This window comes from Miniopterus schreibersii (assembly GCF_964146895.1).
Source record: "Miniopterus schreibersii genome assembly, chromosome: 9".
NCBI lineage: Eukaryota > Metazoa > Chordata > Mammalia > Chiroptera > Miniopteridae > Miniopterus > Miniopterus schreibersii.
Genome location: NC_138118.1, coordinates 54,525,531 through 54,551,915, shown reverse-complemented (window position 1 = coordinate 54,551,915; position 26,385 = coordinate 54,525,531). Strand labels below are relative to the sequence as shown.

Here is a 26,385-nt window from a genome sequence, read left to right as displayed (position 1 = left end):
TCTACTATGCTGTACACCTGAAACTAATACAAAATTATATGAATATCAACTGTAATTGGAAAAAAAAATTGGAAGAAAGTTATGTTGCAAGCAACTATTTTCTTGAGGAAAAAATATGTAATGTATTCTTTTTTCCATTATAAATTTATCATTAGCCTCTTAATATTAATGATTAATTTTTCTACTATGTTTCATTAGTGTATTCAGTCTTATCAGGTAACATTGATCTGAAATGAGTGTAATTTTAGAATAGATCTATTTATTGCTCCTCCCTTTTTAATCTTGAAAGGTTAATAGTTTGTGGTAACTTTCTATATAGTGTAGCTAAAATGTACTCCTGTTGGGGTGAGGACAATATAGATAACTCAGAATTATTTCCTAAGAATTCATGGCTTTATATAAATATATAAATAGAATTTATTAATCAAGACTATTATCTTTGGACACCAGAGACTTGGAAAGACTGACTTATAACTTTCTTGTTATTTCTTAACACTTTGAACATATAAGACCAAATCCTTATTTTAGATTAAAAAATATTTAAAAAGAAACATAGTTAATAATTATTATATATATTATATATTATAGAGTGCTCTACAGTTGTTGGGTATAGTGTTTCATAAGCCAGATTAGGTCAAGTTAATTTAAAATATCATAATAAATTTCTATATTCTTAACTGGGTTTTTGTCCGATTTATTTTTATTAGTTACTGAAATAAGTGGTCTAAATTCTCCCCTATGATTGTGGTTTTGTATATTGCTTATTAGTTCTGTGAACTTTTGCCTATATAATTGAAATTTATGCTATTAGGTATTTACAAATTTAGGATTTTATTTTTTTAATTTTTATTATATATATATTTAGATTTCAGAGTGAGGAAGGGAGAGGGAGAGAGAGATAAAAACATCAATGATGAGAGAGAGTCATTGGTCGGCTGCCTCCTGCACTCCCCACTGCTGGGGATCGAGCCAAAACCTGGGCATGTGCCCTGACTGGGAATTGAACCACGATGTCCTGGATCACAGGATGATGCTCAAACGCTGAGCCATGCTGGACGGGCCAAATTTAAGATTTTACAACTTCCTATCAGCTTGCCGTTTTTTATTACTTTGAAATGTACAAATTAGTATCTTGTAATTTTACTTAAGATCCACTTTGTCCAATATTAATATATCCATATCATTTTTATTTGGGGTAATATTTACATGGGAAATCTATTTTCATAATTTTACTTTCAAGCTATATATGTGAATACATTTCAAGTGTTTCTTTTGTAAATAGCATATGCCTGCAGTTTTTTTGTTTGTTTTATCCATGGTAACAAATGTTGTATTTTAAGGGAATTGAGCCCATTTACACTAAATATAATCAATAATTTAGCTCCCTTAAGTGTACCATTTTGGTATCTATACTTTTTATCCTACTGGTTATTTATTCTTTATTTCTCATTTGTTAGCTTATTTTGTATTCATCAATTCATCATTCATCATTCATCATTATTGTTACATTTTTAAAGCACTTTAAGATTTTAATTTTTCTTTTAATACTCTTTTAGTTGTTACATTATTGATTACAATGTATTTTTATTGTTTCCTGAAAATGCAAAACACAGCCATTTAATTTCATTTATCTCTTTCAACTTTTTGTGCTAATCTTGCCATATATTTGACTTATACAGACTTCTACATATTTGTTTCTATACATTGTAAATCCCACAAAACATTATATATTTTTGTTTTAATAGTCAACATGCGCTTATATTTACCTATAAATATATTCTTTCTTTTGCATTGTTTCCTGAAGTTCTGTGTTTCTATAAAATCATTTTTTCATCAGCTTGAAGAAGTGCCTTTAGTATTTCTTGTGATGGAGGTCTGCCTGCAAAAAAATTCTCAGTGTTTATTTTTCTAAAAATATCTTTATTTTGTATATTTTTAAAAAAATATTTTTGATGGGTACAGAATTCTAGGTTAGCAATACTTTTGCTTTCAACACTTTATATATAACAGTCTATTTCTTTTTATTTCAATGTTTTTCTATTGAGGAGTCAGCTGTCAATCTTAGTTTTTGTTTTTTACTAAAGATATACACCCCTGTCCCACTCTACATACTTTTTAAATGTTCCTTTTGCTTTGGTTTTTAATTATTTGCCTGACTGTGGCTTTATTCATATTTACCCTCTTTAATGCTCATACAGTGTTTTTTAAACTCTTAAATACTATGTAAAATTAAGCATTTTTAATTGATTTTTGGAAAGTTCCTGACCAATAATTTTCAAGTATTATGTTTTACTATTCTGTTTCTTCTCTTCCAAGCACTATGATGACACATATATTAGACCTTTTCATTGATATATTAGACCTTTTTATTGAATCTAATATTTCCTTTATAATTTCCCCTTATTTTTCTAATCTTTTTTTTCTTTTATAAGCATTAATTTCATCACTTTTTATTGTCATGCCTTCAGTTAACTAAATGATCTATTCTGCTATTTCTAATCAGTTATTGAACCCATTGAATTAATTCTTAATTTTAATTTTTATATTTCCAGTTGTAGAATTTCAATTTGACTCATGAATTTTAGGTTTCTGATGAAAATTTTCATTCTTTCCTTTATTTACTTAAATATATCAGTCATGTCTATTTTAAAATCCCTGTCAGACAATGCTGGTATCTGAACACCTGAACATCTGTTTTTATTTCTTGTGTTTCTTTTGGTTTCTGGTGACTTTGTTCTATTTTTAGCAAGCCTTATATATTTTGAATAAACACTGAACATTATAGAAACCAGGTTTAGTATCAAGTTTTCTTTTGCCAGTCAGATATAGTGGCAGTGGGTTATCATGATCTCTTAGGTGGTTACTTTTGGTCTTTCTTAGGACTAGACTTTATCTCATATGCCCTTCCTCTTAGGGGAGGCTTTATGGGCTCTCACTCAAAGCTTGAGATCTTCACCAAGTCCCTCTAATTTGGAGGGCCATGGAATACAGTATTCTCTGTTTTTCCAACATGACACATGTTGGGTCTATCTGCTTTGCCCTTTAGCCCTTGACTATTGTTATTGTTGTTTTCTTGGACATCCTCCCTATGTACCACTTGAGAAAAACATGGAACCATGTTTTGAGACTCTGATTTCTGCAATGCCTACTTTCTTGAATTTTCCACTTAACCTCCAGCTTCTCCGGTAGCCCTGAACTCTGATATTTGTCTCTTCAGTGAAGCAAGACCCCTTCCTCCTAATTCAGCTCTATTCCCCGATGCCAGTGCAACCTGGAGAAAGTCTACAGAGAAAAACACCCATTTGAAGCTCTGTTCTTCCTTTGAGAATCATAACTCCTCAATTTGCTGCCTGCTTATGTTGCTCTTCAGGGACTTCAAACAGTTATTTTTTATATTTTGTTCAGGAATATAATTGTTTATAGTGTGAGCGTAGTCTGACAGAGCTTATTATTGGAATTGAGGGTTATTATTTTTAAGCTACCTATTAAGTATTCATTATTTGCCAGGTATGTTGCTCAGGCATTTAATTGTATGATCTCAGTTAATCCTCACAGTAGTCTTTGAATTAGTTATTCTCACTTTCGTAGACAAAGAACCTAAAACTTAGAAAGAATAATTAACTAGCCCACATCACAGTAAGTCTGATATGAACAGAGGGAGGAGAGAGAGGACTGGGGAGAGCTTCTATCAGGCCTTTATGAAGGACACCAGGGCTTGCTTTACTGTTTTTCTGACTAATGATGACTTATCTTCATAGTCTTATTGTACTTCTGGTTAGAAATTGAGCTTTATAATCTTTAATGGTAATATGAAATAACAGCAAGAAAACAAGAAAAACTTATTTATTATGTCCTCAAACTTAATTTGAAAACACTTTTGTGGAAACAATGTGTGTCCTATCAACTGTTTTAATTGGTACTTGAAGAAATCTTCATATAATTGAATAAATTTTAAACCACTTTCTTGTTTTCTGCAGTTCATTAATTGAGGTTAGAAGACGTGCTGCAAGTATAAGTAAATTCTGATATTTTAAATAATGAGAAATTGAACGTAGCTATAACTTTGAATATAAAAGAAAACACTAAATACCAAAATTTGAATGAATGTATAGGAAATAATTGATAACATCTATGTTACTTTGTTCCAGGTACTGTAAGTACTTTTTTCATTTAATCCTCACACCATCTCTCTGATGCAGGTTATCTTGTAATTGAGATTTAACAGATGAGGAAACTGAGGCAAAGAGAGGTCTAATAAATTGCCCAACATCACAAAACTAGAAAGTGGCAGAAGTGGGACTTAAAACAAGGCTTTGGGGTTCTTAATTCTATTGTAATAGAAATATCCAGCAAAATTTCAATTAACTTGAATTCTTTAAGAACAAGATGTTATTAATAATTGATTCTCTGATTAGGTTAATCACCATTACCATTGTTTCTATTTTAACACTGGTTAGAAATTTTGCTAAAAAAAAACTCCATGTCACAATTTATTTATCAGGAGAAAGGGTGGTAGCTGGATGCAAATTTTCTAGGGAATTTAAGTAAAATTTTGAGGGAAAGGAGGAAAAGTATAGTTATGGAGAATTACTAGCTATGTAGACTGTGACTGTTTCAAGAATTATAAAGGAATCAGAAAACAATTATTAGAAGCATAGACTGGTTACCATGTGGTCATTCATTCATTCATTTATCACTCATTCTGCAAGCACTTATTTATTACACACTGCACATTCAAAGAAAACTGTTACTAAATATTTAACACATACCAAAAGTGTATTAGGTAGTTTGAGAAACATTATCACATTTGATAGTCACAATAACCCTCTGTGGAATATATTATTTTCATTTTCAGTTGAGGAAGCCATGACTTAATGGGCGTTAATAATTTGTTCATTATCAGGAAGCAAATGGCTGTGCAAGTGGCCGAGGTGAGCTTTGAGCATGGGACTGAACGATGCAAGAGCAAGGCTATTAATGTTGTGGGTTGCTGATTGAGACATTGGGGAAAGATGATGGCATTCTCAGGGAAGGGTAGGACAGAATTTAGGACTACAGAGAGCTTTACATTGTGGTAGAAGAGACAAGAAACCAACAAATATAAATCTAATTGTAAAGAGAATATGACACATATCATAATTGAAATGTAATATTTACGTCTTCAAAGGAGGGAAAGACTACTTCCAGCTGTGATAATTGAAAAAAAGTGGTGAAGTAAAGATCTGAAAGATACCATATAAACTATAACCCATGATCATTTGTTCATACAATAGCCGCTGCAGCATCACCTCTGTGTTTGAAATGGAGATGGCTGGTCCATCCTCAGAGCTCCTAAGCACTTATCCAAAACTTTCTTTTAAAGGCAGTGCCACTTTCTATCTTGTATTGTGATTAAATATGCACATGCTTTTTCTATGGAGGAAACTAATTCCTCAGGTGAATCCCCACAGCATCTGGCGTAGTGCCTGCAACATAGCAGGTGTTTTTCAAAATCCCCTCTCCCTTGGTCAGTTACATCATGCTCTCCTGGCTGTCTGCCCATCTCTTTGGCCTCTCCTCAGGCCTTAGGCAAGAAGGTAGTGTCCTCATTGTTCATTCTACTGGCATCTACTTTTCCCACAGAACCTGCTGGACTTCATGCAATGTCACACTTCAGCGATACCCCACATGCTAATGCCTCCCAAATAATAGATATCTCTTCCAAGCTCTGGATTGGCTTTGTACAATTACCTGCTACATATCTGTCAGTGCATCCCTCAAGCACTCTGATGTCAACATGTCTCACACTGAACTCAGTATCTTCAGCTCCTCTAGACCTCCAACTCTTCCTGCACATTCCATCTCAGTGAATGCTATGGCAAGATCATCCCGACACCCAGGTCACTTGACCCTTACCTCTTCTCCTCTCCTTGTTTGTTGACATTTACTTGGTCACAAAATTCCTTCACAGTGAGGAAACATGTCTCCAACCACTTTGCTCATGTAAATCTACATGACCATTGTCTGAGTTCATATCTGATCACTTTTCATCTAGGTCACTTCAGAGTCTCCCTGATATCAAGCTTGATCTCTTATGATCTATTTTTCCAAACTGCTACCCAGAATAACCTTTTAAATGCAAATCTGAAAATGCCATGCTTTTTAATATCTTGGCTCTTCAGTGTCCATTGGAAAAGAATTAAATGCTCAGCATTGGAAATGGTGACAACTCTTTTTCTCCACTGTGCCCTTTGCTTGCCTCTACTTCGAACCAAAGTCCTCTGCATATTGACTTGCGATTCACTGCTCCTCATTCCACCTGGAATATTGACTTTCCTTTGTTTGGCCAACTCAGCCTTCAAAAATAAGCTTAAGTCATATCCTCCAGGAAGTCTTTATGACATTTCCTATAGTCGTGACTAGCTATCCCTACTATGTGCTGGAGAAACACTCTGGGCTTATCTCTCCCATAGTTCTTATCACACTGGATCCTAAGTTTTACACAACTATCCTCTTTCTGTCCCTTTCTGTGAGTACTTTGAGGGAAAGAACCTTGATTTCTACCTACCATAATGACGAGCTCTTTCTCTGGTGCATTGCAAGAACTCAATAAATAATTGCTGAATAAATAGATAAAGAATGCTTGATGAAAAACTAAAAATACAGTCCAAGAACAAAAAGTTTAACATTTTTAATGTGAAAACCGAACTTGGTTTAGTTTGGGGGCATGGTGCATAATTTTCTATTTCTTGGAAATATGCCTTCTATTTCCTAATGCTCATCACTGCTCTACAAGGATTCTTCACAAACAAAAAATAATGCAAATGTAAACTAAAACACAATGCAAAACCAAGGGTAATAAGTAGAGTTTCCTTTAAGTTTGCACTAACCTGAATCCAATGGTCATGAATTTCTTTGTAATTTGTTTTATCTGTTGGGTACATAGACTTGCAACCCCATAAGCTGTGGATTATCTAATATTGTGATGGCATTCACACGCTATATGTACATGATTATGACATGTACTACATTTTATTTCTATTATATTTGCTTTTTTGTGACTTCCGATGCTGATATATATGAGATACTTATAGATCTATCTGTAGTCACAAAAAAGCAAAAATATAATAGAATTAAAATATAATGCATATATATCATATATCTATGAACATCTACCTACCTATATATCAGTGTTATGTTCTCTGCTCTGGAAATACATTAGTTAAGTGTGAGAATTGTTTAACCACTCAGTGTGGTTATTAAAAATTCCTAGATTTGTTGTTTTTCAATGATACTGAACTCCCTGCCATGTTAGAATGAATGAATTAACCACTGAAACTGTTAGTTTGTGGGTGTGAACTGTAAGCTTTGGACAGTGTCACTGATCTTCATAGCTCGCTTTGTCAGTACCTGTGATTCTTCACTTCTGACATGGATGTGACTGTTAAACACCACCCACTTATCATAATAACTCTTTTTCTCAGAAATACAACCTAAGTTTATGCTTTTAAGTGGGTTGTTTAGTATCTGAAATGCAGGGCTAGTTCTACATTTAGTTTATCTTTGTTAGTGTTTCTCTGCTTGTTTAAATCATGGAGATAAAATACAAGAGTATAAAGAGAAGATAGGATTCAAAACAGAAAAGCCCAGAGGTAAGATGTTATCTTAGCTTTCAAATATTTACCAAAGAATTTAAAATATTTCTTCAGGCATATATTAGGTGTTGGTCAGAGCTCCATTCGTTCATGCTTGCCAGCTGCTGTTGACATAAATTCCCCACTCCACTCTACCTCTGGGCACCAAAAACTTCCCTAACTTAAAAAAGGAGCTATTGATAAATAATGTAGACACACTAAAAAAGCATACTTATTCCTAATAGATTTTAGGACACATTAATGTCTTATTTTTTTATTTCATTCAATTAATGTAACATAGTATAGAAAATATTCAGAGAAAAAGCAAACGCAAGTCAGATATAGTATATTTTACTCTTAGAAACTGATGGGTTATTATAACTATTCTAGATGGTTCTATCATCTTAGCCAGTTTGGAGCTCTCCTCTGATATGATGAACTGTGGGTCCCATAACCTCTGCTGAAAAGCTTTCTTCAATGGGGAGATTGCTGTATCAATTTCGCTATAACTCTAGTTATTATAAAATACTGTGAGGAGAAAATCATCCTGTTTCCTGTGGGGGTGTGGTATTCCTGCTACGCAAGTGCTATGATAATTGTGCTGCTTTAAGATATGGTTGAATGTTGAACTTATGTTGTGACTTGAACTAGATAGCAAGAGAGAGACCCTAGGAGAAAGGAGGGGGTGTTTAGTTTTTTTTTCATCTGGACTGCCAAAGAGAATGGTACATGTAGGCAGGCCAGAATTTAGGAATTGTGAGGAGTAAAGGAGAGAGACCTATGAAATTGTCCTTGGTGGCTAAAGTGTAGCATGTGAAACGGGAGGGGCTGGGAACACTGAGAACAGCTCAACTCCAGGGGCCCAGTTCTTGTACTCTCTGTGATCATTTTTTCCCTGCAATCATTTAGTATTTAATAAAGTCTTATTGAAAGCTTTAATCTGTCTAAATTATACTATAGGGTACTAAGGAAAGAGGATTTTGTTCAATACTGTGTATTAAAGTGGGATGAATTAAATTGGGAAGAGACGACAAGCCTGGATAACGGAGGCAGCTGGAAACAAATAGTAAAGAACTTTGAGAGAGAGAGAGGTAGTACTGCTCCATTAGTTGTCTCATCACCCAACATTTATACTTTTAGGACTAAATCTTGGAGGTGGGTGTTTTACATTATTAAAGTAGGCCATATTGTCCCAAGATTGTTCTTTATAACTTTACCCTATGTTTTGTTCATTAAACTGATTCATCCTTCTGGAGATATTCTGAATAAATAAATGTGTTATGCCATATTCCTCCTAACTCTTTTCTTCCAAAATGACCGTGTTTTCTTCAGCAAACCTCATGCCTGTGGTTCCTATGTGCTTTATCATCATGGTTACTCATTTCTAGACCCTCATATGCCTTTCAAACTGTAGCATGAAGCATTGCTCAAAATACTAGCTGAGCACTGGGACACTGCAGAGCATAGTGGGACCACTGCCTTTGTTCTACACATTCAATTTCTACACCATTCCATTCTTTTAGTTTTTTGAAAAATTTTGATTTTAAAAAAATATCATAATCATCTTACCCTGTGAGCAAAGAGAAAGAAAGCAAGGTTCATATTCAATATATTTCATTTTAAATGTATGGCTTTGAATAAGTAAATTTGAGATAAATTTATCTGTACTGGTTAGTATGATCTAGCCACCAAAGTAGTTTAATTCAATTTTTTTTTAAAATCCTCATGAGAATTAGTAGTTTAGGAATCACGCACCACATTCTAACCTTGAAGCAAATATTGATCTACTAACTATATTGTACATTTAACTACATTTGCCTTGCACTGCAGATATTCTACTTAAGAGCTCCATATCCCCTTCTAAGGGATCAACATTTCCTTAAAGGTCTATTTTAGAAACAATGTTATGATCACTACATATAGTTTTCATAACATCGCTTTATGTTTTTGTTGGAAAAGTAGATAAATATTTGTCCATTTCCAGATTTTTCTCACCTCTCTTAATTGCTGTGATTTCTCAGAGATGATGTCTGGATGTGATGATTAAATCTGTAAATTCCTTCTAGACAGTAAAGTTCCTTGATCTTGGAGATGTGAAATCATTTAACCTAGTTACCTGCTTCCTTGCAATACTCTTAACCACCCCGAAATTCCCCCATTAGCCATGAGCTATCCTTCCAAGATGATGACTTGCTTAGGCAGAGGAAGAGAAACATTAACATTCCTCTCTGCTTAGAGGAATGGGTACAGCCCATTCTTGTCTTCTTGTTTCAAACATAACTTTAAAAATTCTTTTTGCCTTTCTTCGCATTATTCATCAGCCTGAGTTATTGCTGCTGTCCTCTGACACTGTTTTTCAGGTCTGTACCATTTTTTGTATTCCATTCGTAGTTCTGTGCTGCTTCTGCCACCTTTGGTACATGACCTTTAAAATGTTTTTATTTTATTTATTCTCTTTATAAAAGGAATCTTCACTGGAAAAAAAAAAATTGAAAACCAGAGACCAGTGTAAGGACTAAAATAAAAAACAAAAATCAACTGAAATTCCACCACTTAGGAATAATAATCATTCATACTTTACCATATCATTTGTATGCATATGTGTCCTTTAGTTAGGGACATATACATAATTCATATTTTTAACCTGCTTTTTTAATTTATAAGATTTTCCCCATAGCATGCAATATTTATATACAATATAATTTTTTAGTTGGTTCAAAATGTTTTATTATATATATGATAATATACTTACCAGTCTCTTTTATTTGGAAATGTGGGCTCTTGTAATATTTTGTCCTTATAAATAAAATTGTGCTGAATACTCTCATGCTTTGAAAATCTCACCATATTGGACAGTTCCCTACCCAGGAACAATAATTTATTTTAATCATTTTTTTTTTATGTAATTAAATTTGTAGCATCATAATTTAATTTTAGAACTTTTCATTTTTTGTGAGTTTTTTTTTTCATCTAAAAGAAAGTCTGCTAATTCTCTGAAATTTCAGAAAAATTCTTTCTGACATTAGAGTTTATTTATCTAGCTAGATGACATATTTGCCTGCTCCAAAGACACCCATAAATTCCCCAGTGAGTTCTTTTCAGCCAGACTTAAAATTACAGACTAATAGAGTGTTAGAATTGATAAAGGTCTTAGCAATTCTTTTATGATACTCTTGCTTTCTGTGGTCTTCTAAAACAGCAAATTAATAGCAGAGGGACATGTTTTGTACCGGTTTAGTGACAAAACATGCTTGACCTGAGCAGAAGGTCAATGGGGGCCAAAGAGAAATCTGAAACTAAAAAGCATGATTTCGTCAAGTGAGGGAAACTGAGTCTCTACATAATGTTAAGGAGAATACTATTACAATTATGATTGGCTTCTCAGTTTTAAGCAGGGCATTGGCTGGCAACTGGATATCTAGGGTTCCAGGACTACTTTCCCCAAAAGGTAGAATTGTTAAGGTGTGAAGTTGCCAAGTGGATTAGTGTTTAAGCTAGGAATCTTGTCCCAGTCAGAGCCTTTGGTGGTAATCAGAGATCTAGATGGGGAAATACAGAATGGGTTGCCAAAGGCTCAGGGATAATAATCAGACAGAGACTTAGGGCTCCAGCCAGTTACATCAACACTGGGCTGAGGGCTACTGGTGTGATTGAATTTAATACATCTGATCTGCCCCAGGCAAGACTGGTGTAAGAACTGTATGGGGGTGAGAATGCCGGTACTGGGGTGAAGAACTAGACTGGAGAAAAGGCAGGAATGACCAAAATCAAGGCATTACTATACTAGATACTCTGAGTTTGACCAAAGGAGTTTTCTAGCAGCGAAAAGATAAAGACCGTCTCTTTGTCATTACCCCACCTCTGTATCAGAATCTATTAGAAAAGCTTTGTTCACATGCCTCACCTAAATCTATGGCCTACGCTATTGCCCAACTCCCCGTAGCATTTCTGCCTCTTTTCTTGTATGCTTACCCAAGTAAATATTGCTACTCTTCTACTGTTATGTCTGTATTTTTAAGTAATGTTTGCATCCTCTTAAAAGAGAAGCTAATATCCGGCTCATTTAAAAATTTTGTAACAAGATGTATCTTTTAATTTACATGTTTTTTATTATTAGTTACACCATTGAAATTAGAATATATCTATGCGATTATATCTGTCTCCAAACAAAATTTACTCTATTTATTAGACTTAGTCTCTGCCTTGGTATATTGATTTGAGGATGTATTTTTCATACTCTCCATATCCTGCTGCTTTTTCATAGAGACTTACTTGGTATCCCTCCTTGAGGTTAGTTTTTCTATGTCGTTATACATATTGTTTCCTATGCTTTCAGTATTATATTTTTATAGGGATGTTTTCCTCCTTAGATTGTAATCTGAAACTCTTGATTAGATCAGCAACAATTCTAACAGACATGTTTTTTCGAGGTCCTTGTGAGATGTACTTCATTCCTTGCCAGAAGCTACATCAGATACTTTGGTAATCTTTACAGAATTTCTTGGCTTGGAATCCTATAAACATATTGATGAAATTCATGTAGCTTCTGCTGAGAGCTTTAGCTTGAGGGAAAAAAGCCTAAGGTTTAAACGCTTTTTGTTTTTCTTTCCCAAATGGGACAATACAGGGCTCTTCTTTTAATATTTGAGAATGTATTTATTGTTGCTACTATTTTAATATTTATCTCTCATATCTTTCCCATTATTGAACTAATAGAATAAAGACAGTTTTAGAACTAAAAATAATTTAAATCACATTATTTTTAAAAATCTACTTATGAATTATTTTTGGTATTTTAGTCCTTGAACATATTTCAAAAGAAAAAACGTTGAGATGTCTAAATATATGGAAGAATTTAAATAAATACAATACTTTCTTTAGTCAGAAGGATCATGACTTCCTAACTTAGATTTAAGTCTCCCCCCCAGAAATTAAGTAACCAAACTTGACTATAAATCAATGAAATCATTATTCTATATTCTTTAGGCTTTTGGTTTCAAAAAATTAATTACAATACTTCATCTTCATTCGTAACCCAATTTGCAAGCTCACTCAGGACACGTTAAGTCCAATTTTGGTTGTCCATTGTTAGTACTACTTTTCCAGGGTCCTTGGTAGGATATTAGTTTTCACTTCCCTTGGATTTGTTTTTCTGGTTCTCAGCCTAGGATTACTTGAATTTTTCCTTCTGGTTGTTCTGAGGCTGCCGAATCAGGCAGACACAGAACATTCTGGAATTAGGAATGTGGTAGTTTCCTTAAAGACTTGTAGCTGAGCATGGCTTACCACTTCTGGTCTACTCAGGAAGGTGGGCTAGGTCTATAAATCCTACTTGAAGAAGACAGTGTCTTTCCAGAAAGGACTAGAGATGATTTATTTAGCAAATGTGAGACCACCTTGACTGTACTCTTGGTTCTCCAAGAAGTACTGAGGATGAGCTATGTCATCAAAACAGACATAGAGATTTTAGGAACTATTATAGAGGTTTATGTTATCCTAATTTATATATAGAGATACAAGGTAAGTAATATATTGCCCTGCAGTGAGCTTACAATCTATTTATATAAAGGGAATATACCTAGGTTACTATAATAGGAAACAGTTATTGTAATCAGAAGAGGTATTAGGGAAACAAGGTAAGTCCTGAGACTAGGGGTGGGAAGTCATATTTTTAAGATGGATTCCTAGAGTAGGTAATGTATGAGTTGGATCTAAATAAATTAATACAGTTTAGTCAGTCACGGAGGGCAGGACATTTGATGAAGAAATTCTAGCCTGAGAAAAGCCTTGGGGTCAAGAAACAACATAGTATATAGGAAACAAAAAGCAATTCAGTGTTTTTAGAAGATACTGTATGAAAAAGGAGGGATGGGAATTGAAGTTGTAGATAGACTGAGGGCTTAGATCATTGAGAGTCTTGTTACCTATGTAAAGAAACTTTGACTTAGCCTGTGGATAATGGGAAACATCTTTTGGATTTAAGTAGGTGAGGAGATAGATTTATAGTTGTATAGATACACTGGCTCTGGGAAAGAGAGCTGCCACATTGAGGAGGCATTTGGGAAGCTTGTGGAGAGGGCCACATTGCAAGGAACTGAGGTTTTCTGCCACCAGCCATGTGTGAAACCATCTTGAAAGTAGATCCACCTGTCCTGGTCAAGCCTTCAGGTAACTGCAATTCAGCCAACAGCTTGACTGCCACCTCAAGACGGGACCTTCAGAAACTATGTGAGATGGTAAGTGTTTGTTGTTTCAAGTAGCTGCATTTGGGGATAAATTATTATATAAAAATAGGTTATTAATACACTGGCAGACAAATTAGGAGCTTATTGTAGTTAACCAGGTTAGAAATGTTAAAGGTCTAGTTTAGTGGAGGTAAAGATGGCTAGGAGGGAAAACATAAACATATTAAGAGGTAAAGATCTCTCGGACTTAGATGATTAAATGTGGAGAGAGAGGGAGAAATCAAGGTTGACTCACATATTTCTTGCTTGGGGGCCAGGTGGATGATGCTGCTGAAACAGAGAAGGAACATATTTTTGGAGATAGAATAAATTTGGTTTTGAACACTGAGTTTGAAGTGTCTGTGAGATGTCCAGGTGAAATGTCCAGAATAGATCTATCCATGAAGAGATAGGAATTAAGAATCATCAGCATAGGGGAAGTAGTTGAAATTATAAACATCAATATGATCACTTAGGAAAGGTGTATACAATGAGAAAAGCAGTTGTTTGAAGAAGCAACCTGGAAGCAGGTGGCATATAGAAAATATTTCAGGAAGGCACAAAGAAAGCCAGAGAGGTAGTTGGAGAAACTTGAAAAGGTAGATGCGACATTAGATAAAACATCTCATACTCTGACACTGGGGAAAAGTGACAAGAATGGGTGTGCATTTTAGGGTACGTTTTGAGCTAGATGGAAAGTTGAGAGAAATCATTGTTGACAATGAGCTTTCCAGATGAAGCAGAAGGCAAGATCACCTGTTTGGAATAAAGGTGATAACAGCTGAGTAGAGAAAACAAACTGGAATAGCCGCAGAGGGAAAGCAAAGAACAAGGTAAGCAAGGTTAGCGGATAGATTGTGCTGAGTACTCAGCGGAGGTTTGGAGCCCACGTCTTTGAAGAAAGTGATGCCAGTAGGGAAACGGGACAATATAAGCAACTGGGACCCTTTCTGTTTCACATCAGCTGGAGCCCTAAAACTGATAACAGTGCCATAGGATCAGTTTACCCATGCAAGACATTCTGAAAATTGTGAAACTGGTTTTGTAACCCTTAGTTCATCTAATTTCTTGAGAATAAGTGAGAAGCCACTATTAATGTAAGAGATATTGAAGAAGAGACTGTTGGTTTTTATCGTGTTCACTATCTCAGCACTGCCATCGAGAGAGGCAGAGTGCTTCTGCAGGTTTTAAGTCAAGTGAGAGAAAGGTAATTGACAAAGCTGGACCTGAGTCCCCTAGAGTTTAGGGGGCATAGTCAGAAGTGAAGGGCCTGGCTGGGGCTGGAAAAGAAACAAGACAATGGGATATTTTAGGAACTAGTTGTATTTCCACTACTGATGGGGTAATGTGTTTCCCATTTACTAGGTGTGTTTCCCACAAGGGAGCCAGTCTATGATCTCCTTGAAAGGAAACCTGCCCCATGCAACCGGTAGGGATGAGGTGGCATCTGGAAGAAAGGCAGTGCTTTATCTAGATGTCCCCAGTATAAAATCAGGGAAGGGTAAGCAAGAGAGCAGTCTTTAGTGGAAACTGCAAATGTGTACGTAAGTCACCTTTGGATATACATTATGCATGCACACAAAACTGATGCTAAATCACAAATGTGTCTGTCAGAATAGACTATTATTGCCCATTTATCTCTTTTCCCTACATTCCCTACCTCAGTCCAATGTGGAGGGACCAACATAGCATCCATGGAATGGGGGAGGAAGCAGAGTAGGAAGAGTAAAGGTACTAATTGCAATTCTTCCTCCACTGCCGGCCTCGCCAGTCAATAGTCATGAGCTGAAGGAAGAAACTTCATATTTGATTTCACATTGGACTAATTGATTTCATACTGGACTGGACTGGACTGGACTGGAATGGACTAGATGGGATTCTCTTTAGAATGGACTAGACATGTTATTACCTAAGATCGATTAGAAAATCTATGCAATCAGGATGAAATTTTATCCAGAGGTAGGAAACAATAACAATAGCAACAAAAATCCCAAGACATTTGGTAGCAGTGGGAAAATTAAGGCTTCTTTCTATTTAAGTCAAACTTGTTTAATAAAGAATAGTGTTGTTTGGCCTTAGCCAGTCTGGCTCCATGGTTAGAGAATCAGCTGCAGACTGAAGGGTCTTGGGTTCAATTCCCAGTCAAGGGCACCTACCTCAGATGCAGGTTCCAGGTTCAATCCCCGGTCCCCGTTGGGGGTGGGTGGGTGGCAACCAATCAATGTTTCTCTCTCACATTGATGTTTCTCTCTCTGCCTCTCCCCCCTCCCTTCCACTCTCTCTAAAAAAATCAATGGAAAAACTGTCGTCAGCTGAGGATTAACAAGAACTACAAAAAGAATAGTGTTGGTTGGTTGGGTGGTGGGTTGGTGGGTTGGTGGGTTGGTTGGTTGTTTCCAGTAGCCCTGCATTACCCAGATGTTCACTTGAGCCTTTTTGTGGTCAGATCAGTAAATGGGTGGGGACACAGAAGAAGCAAAGGTGTCGGTAGGAGAGTGGTTCAGGTGGTGTTGGTAGAATGGATACTCATAAAATTCAGATTGACTAAAGAAGGAAACTAGGTAAGGCTAAGGCAAGGAGAAGCTGAAGGATGTGAATCCAAGGTTGGACTTTTCAGGAAGTTGATGAATAAAGGGGAGCAAAATATACTACCCCAAGATATGCTTCTTTGGCTAATTGATTCTTTTGAATTGGTTCCTTTTAAGAAAACAGCAGGCACAGAAAAAGCTCTGAAAAACTGAATAGTAGTTTTTCTTTTATAAGAGACATTTGTATTTATAAGAGAAATCTCCATTTATAAGGGTGCCTCCCTTTCTGTACCAAGAAGAGAAGAATTAATCTAAATCTTTAGAAACTCTTATCAGCAGAGAAGGCAACTAACTAAAATCTGCATAGCAACCTTGCTCTTGTTTATTGTGCTTTTCCTGGTAATCTCCCTTGACTGGTCTTTCTGCCCCCCCCCATCCTGTTCCAACCTCCCCACAAACACCTTCCTTTGTCTTTAACTGGAAATGGATGGTATTTAAGGTGGTGGCTTGAGCCATTTTGGAAGTTAGTTTTCCTGGGTATCTCCCATGTATAAAAATGGTATACATATTATTAAACTTCTATTTTTTTTCTCCTGGTGTCTATTTATTACAGGGGGAATCTCAGCCAAAAACTTAGAAAGGTACAATAAAAATTATTTTTCCTTCCCTAGAAAGAGCAATTAACATGGGAACTAGAAAGTGAAAGAGCTGAAAGGATTGGAGATTGTACTCTGACACCTCTTGATTAAAGTAATTCCCAAAGTTGACACATCCCAAGTTTTCTCAAATAACCCAAATAATTCAATTCATTTCAGCAGATAACATTGACTATGTGGTGAGTAATATGGAGTCTACTCTCAACATGTGAGAGCTTAGGAAAATATGAATATAAATGTTATTATAAAATAAAAATATGGGCACAGAATTGCTGAATTTTTGAAAAGTATTTAATATTCATTGTGCACTGACTATGTGCTAGATAGGGTGCTAACTTCAGAGGATAACAAGTTATTTACCCTTGAGTATTGAAAATCTGATGAGGAAGTCATACATGGGAATACATAATTACCATGCAACAAAGTGAGGGCTACGAAAAATGGTTACAGAAACGTGTGGAAGGGAGCATCTAGGAAGCTGAGGGAGTAAAAAGAAACCAAACTTATCTTGAATTGGGTGACATTAGGTTTAAGTCTTAAAGGAAGAGTGGATATTAGAAATTTTTTTGTCAACAAATTGAAAAACCCTTTACATTTCAGTCAGAGGTTTGGACATATTTCATGAAGGCTTCATTTGAGATAAACCTTGAGGATTGAGTAGGATTTTTGAAGGAAGTGATGGAAGAGAAAAGGGGAAAGAGAAATAGACTACCTGGGACCACCCAGTGAAGGAGCTTGAAGACCAGAAGACACTTAATAATACACTTAAGAGGAAATAAAATCCTGATGCAAGATGATGAAAGAGGAGATGAAAAAAAGGAGTGGATTTTAGAAGCCATTTGAAAACAGAAACAATTGAATTTGTTCACTCAAAATGTGGGGGGCAGAAATTATTTTGGGTTTCTAAGGACATATAATTGGAACATATGAGAACACGAGACTTCCATTAAAAGATATAGGAAAACCATAAGGAGGTGCTGTTTGGTGAGGTAGGATGTAATGAATTTGAAAGTGTAGCTGTATACCTTGTAGAATTGCCTGACAGACACTTGGAAATGTGAATCTGAAGTTTAGGAGGGAGGTTAGAGGTAGAGCACCAGAAATTATCTGCGTAGCAGTTGATAGTTGCAACCACAGGAGTAGATAAGATTTCTGACCTAGTGAGTTTATTATAAGTTCTTTACCCTAGTTGAGTTATAAAGTCCTTGGAGAATGTGATGAAAGCTATGAACCCCCTCACCAGAAAAATGTGTAAACACAGATACAAAATTTTGTAGACTTTAGTTTAAGATTTCTTTGTGGTAAAAGTAAAGAGAGCTGAGGAAAGAACTTCGTAAAACACTTACATGAAGGGGACAGAAGAAGAAAAGATGACATAGCAATAGGAAACAAACCACAGTGATGAAGACGTTTTAAGAGATACTTTAAAGTAGTTAGTGCTACAGAGTGTTTTAAGCGTCTTAAAACTGAGGAGAAGTTGTTGGATTCGGTGATCACTGGATTAATTCGTTGTTGATTTAGGACTGGGAAGAAGTTATTCAGTAGAGTAGTGGGATCAGAAGCCAAATTGCAGTGAGCTGAGGAGTAACTGGATTATGAGACTAAGTGGAGATACTAAATGGAGAGACTAAGTACATTGTGCTCTTATATTAAGTTTGTGAACCCTGAGAAGAACTGTTTCTATCAAGATAGACTCCCTGTGGTTAACTGAGCCTAAATTTAAAACTAGAGGTTAGTGGCCATTTGTTAGCAGGGTCTCTCACTTCTCTGCACCCCAGGAAGAACCCCAGACTGAACTTTCAGTCTCTGGTACTATGCCCTGCCTGTTGTGCCATCTGAATAAACCACTGCCAGGAAGCTTCTCACTCTGTCATCACCACACTACCACCTAACCAATAAATTGTGACCTGCTCGGATCAATCAGAACTGCAGAACTTGTACCCTCATTTGCATCTACATCAACCAGTCTGAACGGATCAGACTTTAAGTCCTCATTCGCATAAATGGACCTGAATGGGAACTTGGGCAGGAACTTTCTCTGTAAGAGAGCCTCTCCTTTGTCACAGCAGAGCACAGTTTTGGTTGCTACTCAAATCTGCATCTCTTGAATTGCATTTCTTGCTCAGATAAATGACTTTTATTCTTATTACAGCCTAAAATTATTTTATTAATAGGTTTTGTTTGTGTGTTTGTTTAATTTATATTTTTATTGATTTCAGACAGAGAAGAAGGGAAAGGGAGAGAGAGAGAAACATCAATGATGAGAGAGAGCGATTGATCGGCTGCCTCCTTCACTCCCCCTGCTGGGGATCGAGCCAGAAATCTGGGCATGTGCCCTGACCTGGAATCAAACTGAGATCTCCTGGATCATAGGTCAATGCTCAACCGCTGAGCCATGCTGGCAGGGCTGGTTGATAGGTTTAACCATAAAGGTAAAAGGAGAGCAGTGACTTGAGGGAATAAGCAGTCTTGGGAAGAATTTTATAGACGTTTTAAAAATTGAGTATGTTTTTAGACAGAAAAAAAGAAACCGATCTAGATGATGAAGATATAAGAAAAAATAGTCACAAAGACATTTCGATTATTATTTAAACATATTTTTCCTGTGAAATGTTACTACCAGCTACAGTTGCATTTTTGAAAGACAAAATAATGATCACTTTAACTGATGACAGTGCCTCACTGCCAAGTCTTGTAGGAATTCACTCATGGTGCACAAAGAAACACTGAAAAACAGAACTGTGTAAAGAAGAGTAGCCAAGTGTGAAGATTTCCTTGCTCTACCTCTAGCGGACAAGCTCCACACAAGAGAGGTGTAATATCAGGCAGTGCTGAGCAGACCCTCTCAGCAGCAGAAGCTAACTGTTCAGTCTCAGGGTTCTTGGTCATCAGTACTTGTTCTCTCCCTAGTCGGTAATGTCATGTTTCTCAACCTTGGCTGTCCATTTGGAATCATGCAGGGAGGTTTCAAAAAATCTGAAAGCCTGGATCCCAACTCCAGTGATTCTGATTTAATTGGTCTGAGTGAGGTGTGAGCATGGAGAATCTATAAAGGTGATGCTAATGTGCAGTCAACCTGTAGAGCCACTGCTTTACCATACTCAGTTTGGGCTTCAATATCTCCACTGGAGTTAATATATTCCATCTAGGTATTTTCCAAAAGGTGTGAAAGGTATGGATGCTAGCCAAAGGCTTGAGAGCCTTAGGAAACTCCGTGAAGAAACTCCCATCCCCTTGAGGCAGGAAAAAAGATTGTCATTCATATTTCTCCTTTCACTCAGCTTAATCAAGGTTTTTTACCAATAGTTGTGAGGAAGCAAGCACTGGCAGTAGCTTATTATTTGGACATTGGTGAAATTCACATTCAAAGAAAATTTAATAGACAAAGCAAGGGGCCCAGGAAATAGACTTCCTTCCCTTTCTGAAATCACCACCAGGTTGCAAAAAAACTATAGTCATTTGCTCTGGGTACAGAATAGACCGTCTGTACATGGAAAGTAGGAATAAGTCGGTTCTTCAGAGATTATTCTTCCAGGGTAGAAGCAGTCAACCACACAAATCTATTTTCAGGTTATATTTTCAGGATAAGTCTACATTAGGCCAGTAATTTACTTTCCTCTCCTCCTCTCTTTTAAGATTCACTGTTCTCTAAAGAAGAGGTCATTAGCAAGTGTGAGAATTGCCCAAGGATTATATGAAGTTGTGGCAGCTAAAGAGAATGCTTCATTAGCATGTGAGAGAAAAGCCCAAACAACACCATCAAAGGGTGTTAAACCCATCCAATGGGATGGGGAAGGGGTGGTTGGAATTAATTTAAATCACTTTAATGCCAACATGAATGAAAGGAGAATTATTTCCCTAATAGTTAAAATTTAGAGTGCATGTGACTGAAGGTGTGTACATTTGCATCTGAATATAAACTGGCTGATTACCTAAATGTGTTCTTAACTGAAGGCCTATATATTAAAAACAAAATTAAAAATATTTTAACATTTTAGCTGTTCTTTGGAAACCAGAAGAATCCTAAGGTAACAGTAACAGGGAAAAAAAAAAACTTGCAGGAGAATATGTGAAGCAGCATATTATAACAGGCAACTGTTACGAACATGGTGGGCAATTGAAATAACTGATACACACAAAAAGAAGTTAACAATATGATAGGCAGACTTAGTTAAGAATCTATTGAAGTCACTTGTATTGAATTTGCACCCATAAACCAAACATTTCCCACCAAACAGGGTAAGACTTAGAAAAATGGGGGGGGGGGGATAAGAAACATGGGGGTAGGTAGGGGAGGTAGAAATAAACAAAAACCACAGAACAAAGAAAGACAAGGCTCTGATCAGCTACCAAAATTTCCCTTTAAGCCATTAGTTTGCCTTCCTTGGAGTCTGTTTAAAAGCACTGTAGCTGACTGGGTGAAAGCGACAGGAAGGCTTGGTGGATAACTGTTACAGCTTGCAGTGAAAAAGAAACACCAATATATTAATGGACTTCATGCCTTCCTACTCCAATGGGCATCTCTCAGGCTTGAGGAGCTGAAAGTTTCTTCAGAGATTCCTGGAGGTTTGGGACTAGGCAGAGGTGACTGATATAAAAGATTCTAGCCAAGGTACATAAGGTATTGGTAGCCCATTGCTTGGGCATATTCAGTTTTACCTCTGCTGTTTATCCCTACTTCAGGGCGCATCTTCTGAGAGCAGAAGGAAGTAGGTGTGAACCTGGACTCTCACCCCACGTGCTGGAACTTTATGCTGCTGCTGTATTGAAAACCTGGTCATATAGAGATGTTACTGTAGGTAGGAAAGGACCAAAGGGAATCAGACATTTTAAGCATAATAACCTAGGGAGATGAATTGGATAATAAGCTTGCTTCTCTAGGAAGCTGCAACATTCAAAGGCACCCCAGAGGACCACAGCATTTTCTCACCAAGGGGATTAACATCCTCCAGGGCTGGCTTTCCCATCTCCCCAAGGAACCACCAGTTAACTTCCTGCAGATTCCCAGGGGAGAGGGACAGAGCAGCAAAGGGGAAATTCCTCTGCTGGGCACATGTGCCATAGGAGCCACGATGGTGACTGTCAAGGCCTGTCTGCCTAGCCTGGGAAAAGGATCGGGTTGGATAAGGGACACAGAACCCCAGAAAGACCTAGGAAATGAATTGATTTTGGGGAGGACCTAATAGCATCCTGGAAAGATTGGGAAATTGGTTAGTTTGCAAAAGCACCTAGTCCTTCTCAAGCCAGAGATAATGTAATCAGCTTAACAAAGAGCATCGCTGCCCCCCCAAGTCCCTCTCTCTGCAACACGCTCACCTGTGGGATGGGGACTTCTCTCTGGAACAGCCATGCGGGCCTAGCAGCTGCCTGGGGCCCAGGCTCCAAGGCTGAGCCTGGATACAGCACAGCACCAACCAGAGTGCAGCCAGGGACAGGCTACATAGCGGGATGGGGACAGACACGGACTAGACCAATAGCACAGAATTTCTGGACACTGGCCCTATTTGGGGGCCTGATGAAGACAAGGCTAGACTTTTTCCATGGTGGGTTGACAGAGATGAGACCCTGGGAACCCAGGGGCAGCCCTCTGGCTTTGTTTCTACAATCAGTATTACCACTAAGCCTTACCCTTCCATACCTGGGCTCCTAGGATGCTTTCCTTGCGACTCGGTGAGAGGAACACATTTCCACCAGCAACAGAGAGATAACATAATGGGTTTAAAGCTCTGCTAAGTGTTTACTGGAATAATCTTCCTCTCCTAGATGAAATCAGAAAAACACAGGCACCACAGTAGGCTAAGGAAAACACTGAAGAATAAATTGGAATTCTCACTGTGATGTGCGCTGGTATTTCTTAACTAAAAGCCAGGCAATCACTATTTGCTATCATATATCTCAAACCACAGGTATTTTCCCTCTCTCTGCTTTAGGGACCTAGGTGAATCATCCACTACTCTTCTATGCCCTTAATTCTGTAACAATCTGGGCCAGTCAGCCATCTCCACTATTTAGGTCAAATGTGAAGTACTGCATTGTTAGTTACCTGGCATATGTAAAAAGAACATGAGTTATTTTACAAAACAATTTTGAGGGATTTTGACATTTGCAATAGAGACGATCCACGAGTCTTTGATTTGATGAGTTGCTTCCTGCTTCCTCCTTCCTGTCAGAGGTACTGAGCTTGAAAATGAGATCAAACTTCTGGAAAGAAATATGTTTTATATAAATGTTCCTACTCATATTATTTCATAGTCTCCTATGACAACCTTCGCATCAAAGATTTATTCTGGGTAGTTAAGTTATACAACAAAATATCTGATGTGAATTTTGGCAAGCAACGCACTCAGTGGATAGCTTGCCAGGAACAGGTATCCATATGGAATAAACAGAAGTGATGAGAATAGGTAAGAGCATGCTCATCAGGGGGCTGCGCCTCTGCATCCGTTTCCTAATTTGTCCTAATAAAATATCATTAAGCTCATCAGTGCCTCAATCTATCTTTTTAGCAAGACGTGCTTCATAAACAACCTAACTTTTTCATAAAAACGAAACAAACAAACCAATGGCTGGTATGGATACTACAATTCATTAGGGGAAAAAGAGACTCAAACTTGAAGGGCTGTTTGGGGAATGTGAAAAAGAAAGAAAAAAATTAGCTGCAAAAGATCAAGCTCTGTCTTTGAGAGAGATATTCACTTCTAAATATAAAACCCCCCATTTAGCCTGGCTCAGGTTTCAGATAAAAAAACCATATCATTAACTACATATATTAGTTCTAAAGAGACTGGTTTAATTGTTTTAAGGTTAAGTGTGTTACGCTGAGAGAGGTGATGTTTTGTGAATGAAGTCATATTTTGGGCTGTAAAGAAACAGTGTGATTTCTTGAAGCATCTTTTCCTTTGCTTCTATGAAGAAGACATTTTTTGGAGTCAGTATAGAGAAAAGGAAGGCTAGTCTGATCATTTTCTGTATTGTGACATGCAAGATTTTTTTCTCTCTATAAATGACTTATTAATTTGCAAAATTTTACCCTAGCTTCTTCTGCTTAGTAAATGAAGCTTAAAATCTCTAAGGCATTATGTGACTCCCAATATCTCATGCTTTTGTTAAAATACATTTCAACGTGTTCCTGTAATTAACATTAATGCCAAGTTCTTATTTCTGACTTTAAGGCTCTCAGAAAGTAAAGATTACAGTACAAGTTAGATAAAAATGATTAGAGGGTAAGCATCTTCACAAAATGTGAGTAACAGAAAACATGTCTAACAGCTCATGTGTTATTGTTAGTCCCCAAACTTGTTCTTCCTAAGATTTTGCAGAATATAAGTAACCGTCTGACACTCTCAGCTAACGTTTAAAAATACGCATTAGTTTCATAATCACTGCAGTGCAGAAGTTATTAAAGCTACAGCAGTTCAGCATGAAAGAAGTCAGGCAATATTCTGCATTATTTTGCTTCCTTCAGCAAATGACACTTTATATGAAATCTTCATGTTCTTAATTTTAAATTATATATGCAATCTTCATAAACACAAGAAATATAAATATGTTTTATTGAGATTATAAAATTCATAGTGGGATCTATAAAGAAAATTTCAAAAAGATAAGTATAAATCATTTGATAAGTGAACCGATTTTAATTAATATCAATACAAGATTATAAAGAAAGAGGTGAGTTAGTTTGACTGTAAGTGAGGTATTACTATTAGAATAAAGATTAAGAGACTAGGTGCAGACTTGCTTCAGCCTTGGCAAGTAAGATTCAACTAACATTTAATGAGCACATACTAAGTGCCAGGCCATGGTAGATGTTTTTATATTTGTTACCTTCTTTGACTTGAACAACATTGTGAGGTAGAGAGCATACTGAGGTTTGGAGAAATTTAATATACCTTTCAGAACAGTACAGCTTATAAGCGATAGAATTGGTATTCATAACATGTGTGGTGTTCATCTTCCTCATTGTATTTTCTCTCACAAATATATTCAGTTTGGTAACAGTGAAAGAAAACAGAACTAAAAAAATAGATTTCCTCATGCATCAGGTAATAGTTTGACTAATGAAAAATGTGTCTTTGTAAAGCAGGCCTTCACAGCTACCACAATCAGTAATGATACTGAGAAAAAAACTCTTGAATTCTAAGACTTGATTCAGACTTTTTTTAAAATCTTAGCTGTTTTTCCCAGAGATTTGAGGGAGATAAACAAGAAATCTCACCTTTATAATATTTAAAAGCTGTCTCTCTCCTTGGCGTTAGATTAATGATGACCAGGCCTTCCAAAGGTTAACGCGGCCACTGCCCTTAGTCCTACAAAGTTCATTTTGGAGTGAAATTAAAAATATGTATCACTTTGGGTTTATTTGCACACATGTGTCAGGAAGAGGTAAGTATGTAGCTGAATTTTGCATTGGTGTTGGCGAATCACCCTCTATGGGCTTCTCAGCCAACAGCAACTTTCATCTGCTTACAACATACTTGCGAAGGCTGTACTGGGTAGAGATGATTTTGTCATTCTTTTTGGATGAGCCTCGGGTAGCTTCTGAATGCATTGTTTGTTCCAAACTCCCTAGGACACAATGGATATTCATCAACAATGGCTAGTTTCTTTTATAGTGTGTCAAAAACAATTGAGATAAACAATACTTAGGATCTGATCTTCTAATGCATAAATAATTTTGAGCCTTCCATAAAAGGAGTGATATATTGATGTCATAGCAGGCACTTGATAAATGTTCATTGATTGACTGCTCAATTAATTCATTGTGAATGTCCTGAACAACTGCATATCACAATGATATCTAATATCCATAGCTCACATATCACCAAGTACTTTCAGTAGTTTTCTTAACTACTAAAATTTGGCTTTAAATTATTCTCTTATTATTTCAACATTTGCCAACTTTGTTCAAACCACCATCTTCTCTGATTTGCACCATAACTGGTCTACCTATGTCCATTTTGATCCCTCAACCTTTATCCCTTCTTGGTATTTCAGTAAGGTGTCTTTTTTGTTTGTTTTTTGTTTTGTTTTTGAAATAACAGAATAAATGACCCCACTTCTGTTTAAGTACCTGAATAATTTTCCAGCTTCCCATTGTTCTTAGGGTAAGGACAACCCTCTACATATAGTGTTCTTACTGTTCTCAATATTCCAGTCGCATTGACCTTTCAGTCCCTCATAAGTGCCATACTTTCTCCTTCCACGGGGTCCATGCTCTCGCTCAGCTCACTAAATATAACCTGACTTTCTCCCTTCTTCACTTATTCATCCTCTAGTTGTCATTTTTTCACAGGAGACTGACTTCTGTGATAACAATTCCTCTTATGATACGTTCCCACAGCATTGTATATCTCGTTTTTAG

The 26,385-nt window shown here is 36.6% G+C and overlaps 1 protein-coding gene across 7 annotated transcripts in view; it reads right to left on the bottom strand.

The window, feature by feature from the left end:
- Window positions 1-26,385, bottom strand: part of GRM3 (glutamate metabotropic receptor 3) — a 207,274-nt gene that overhangs the window by 159,405 nt on the left and 21,484 nt on the right. For 2 of the 7 annotated variants that reach the window (XM_081147570.1, XM_081147573.1), the window contains one exon: window positions 1,767-1,879. The exons of the other annotated variants lie outside the window; for them this stretch is intronic. The gene's annotated coding sequence lies outside the window, so the exon portion shown is untranslated. The remainder of the gene's footprint in view (window positions 1-1,766; window positions 1,880-26,385) is intronic. 7 annotated transcript variants of the gene reach the window in all.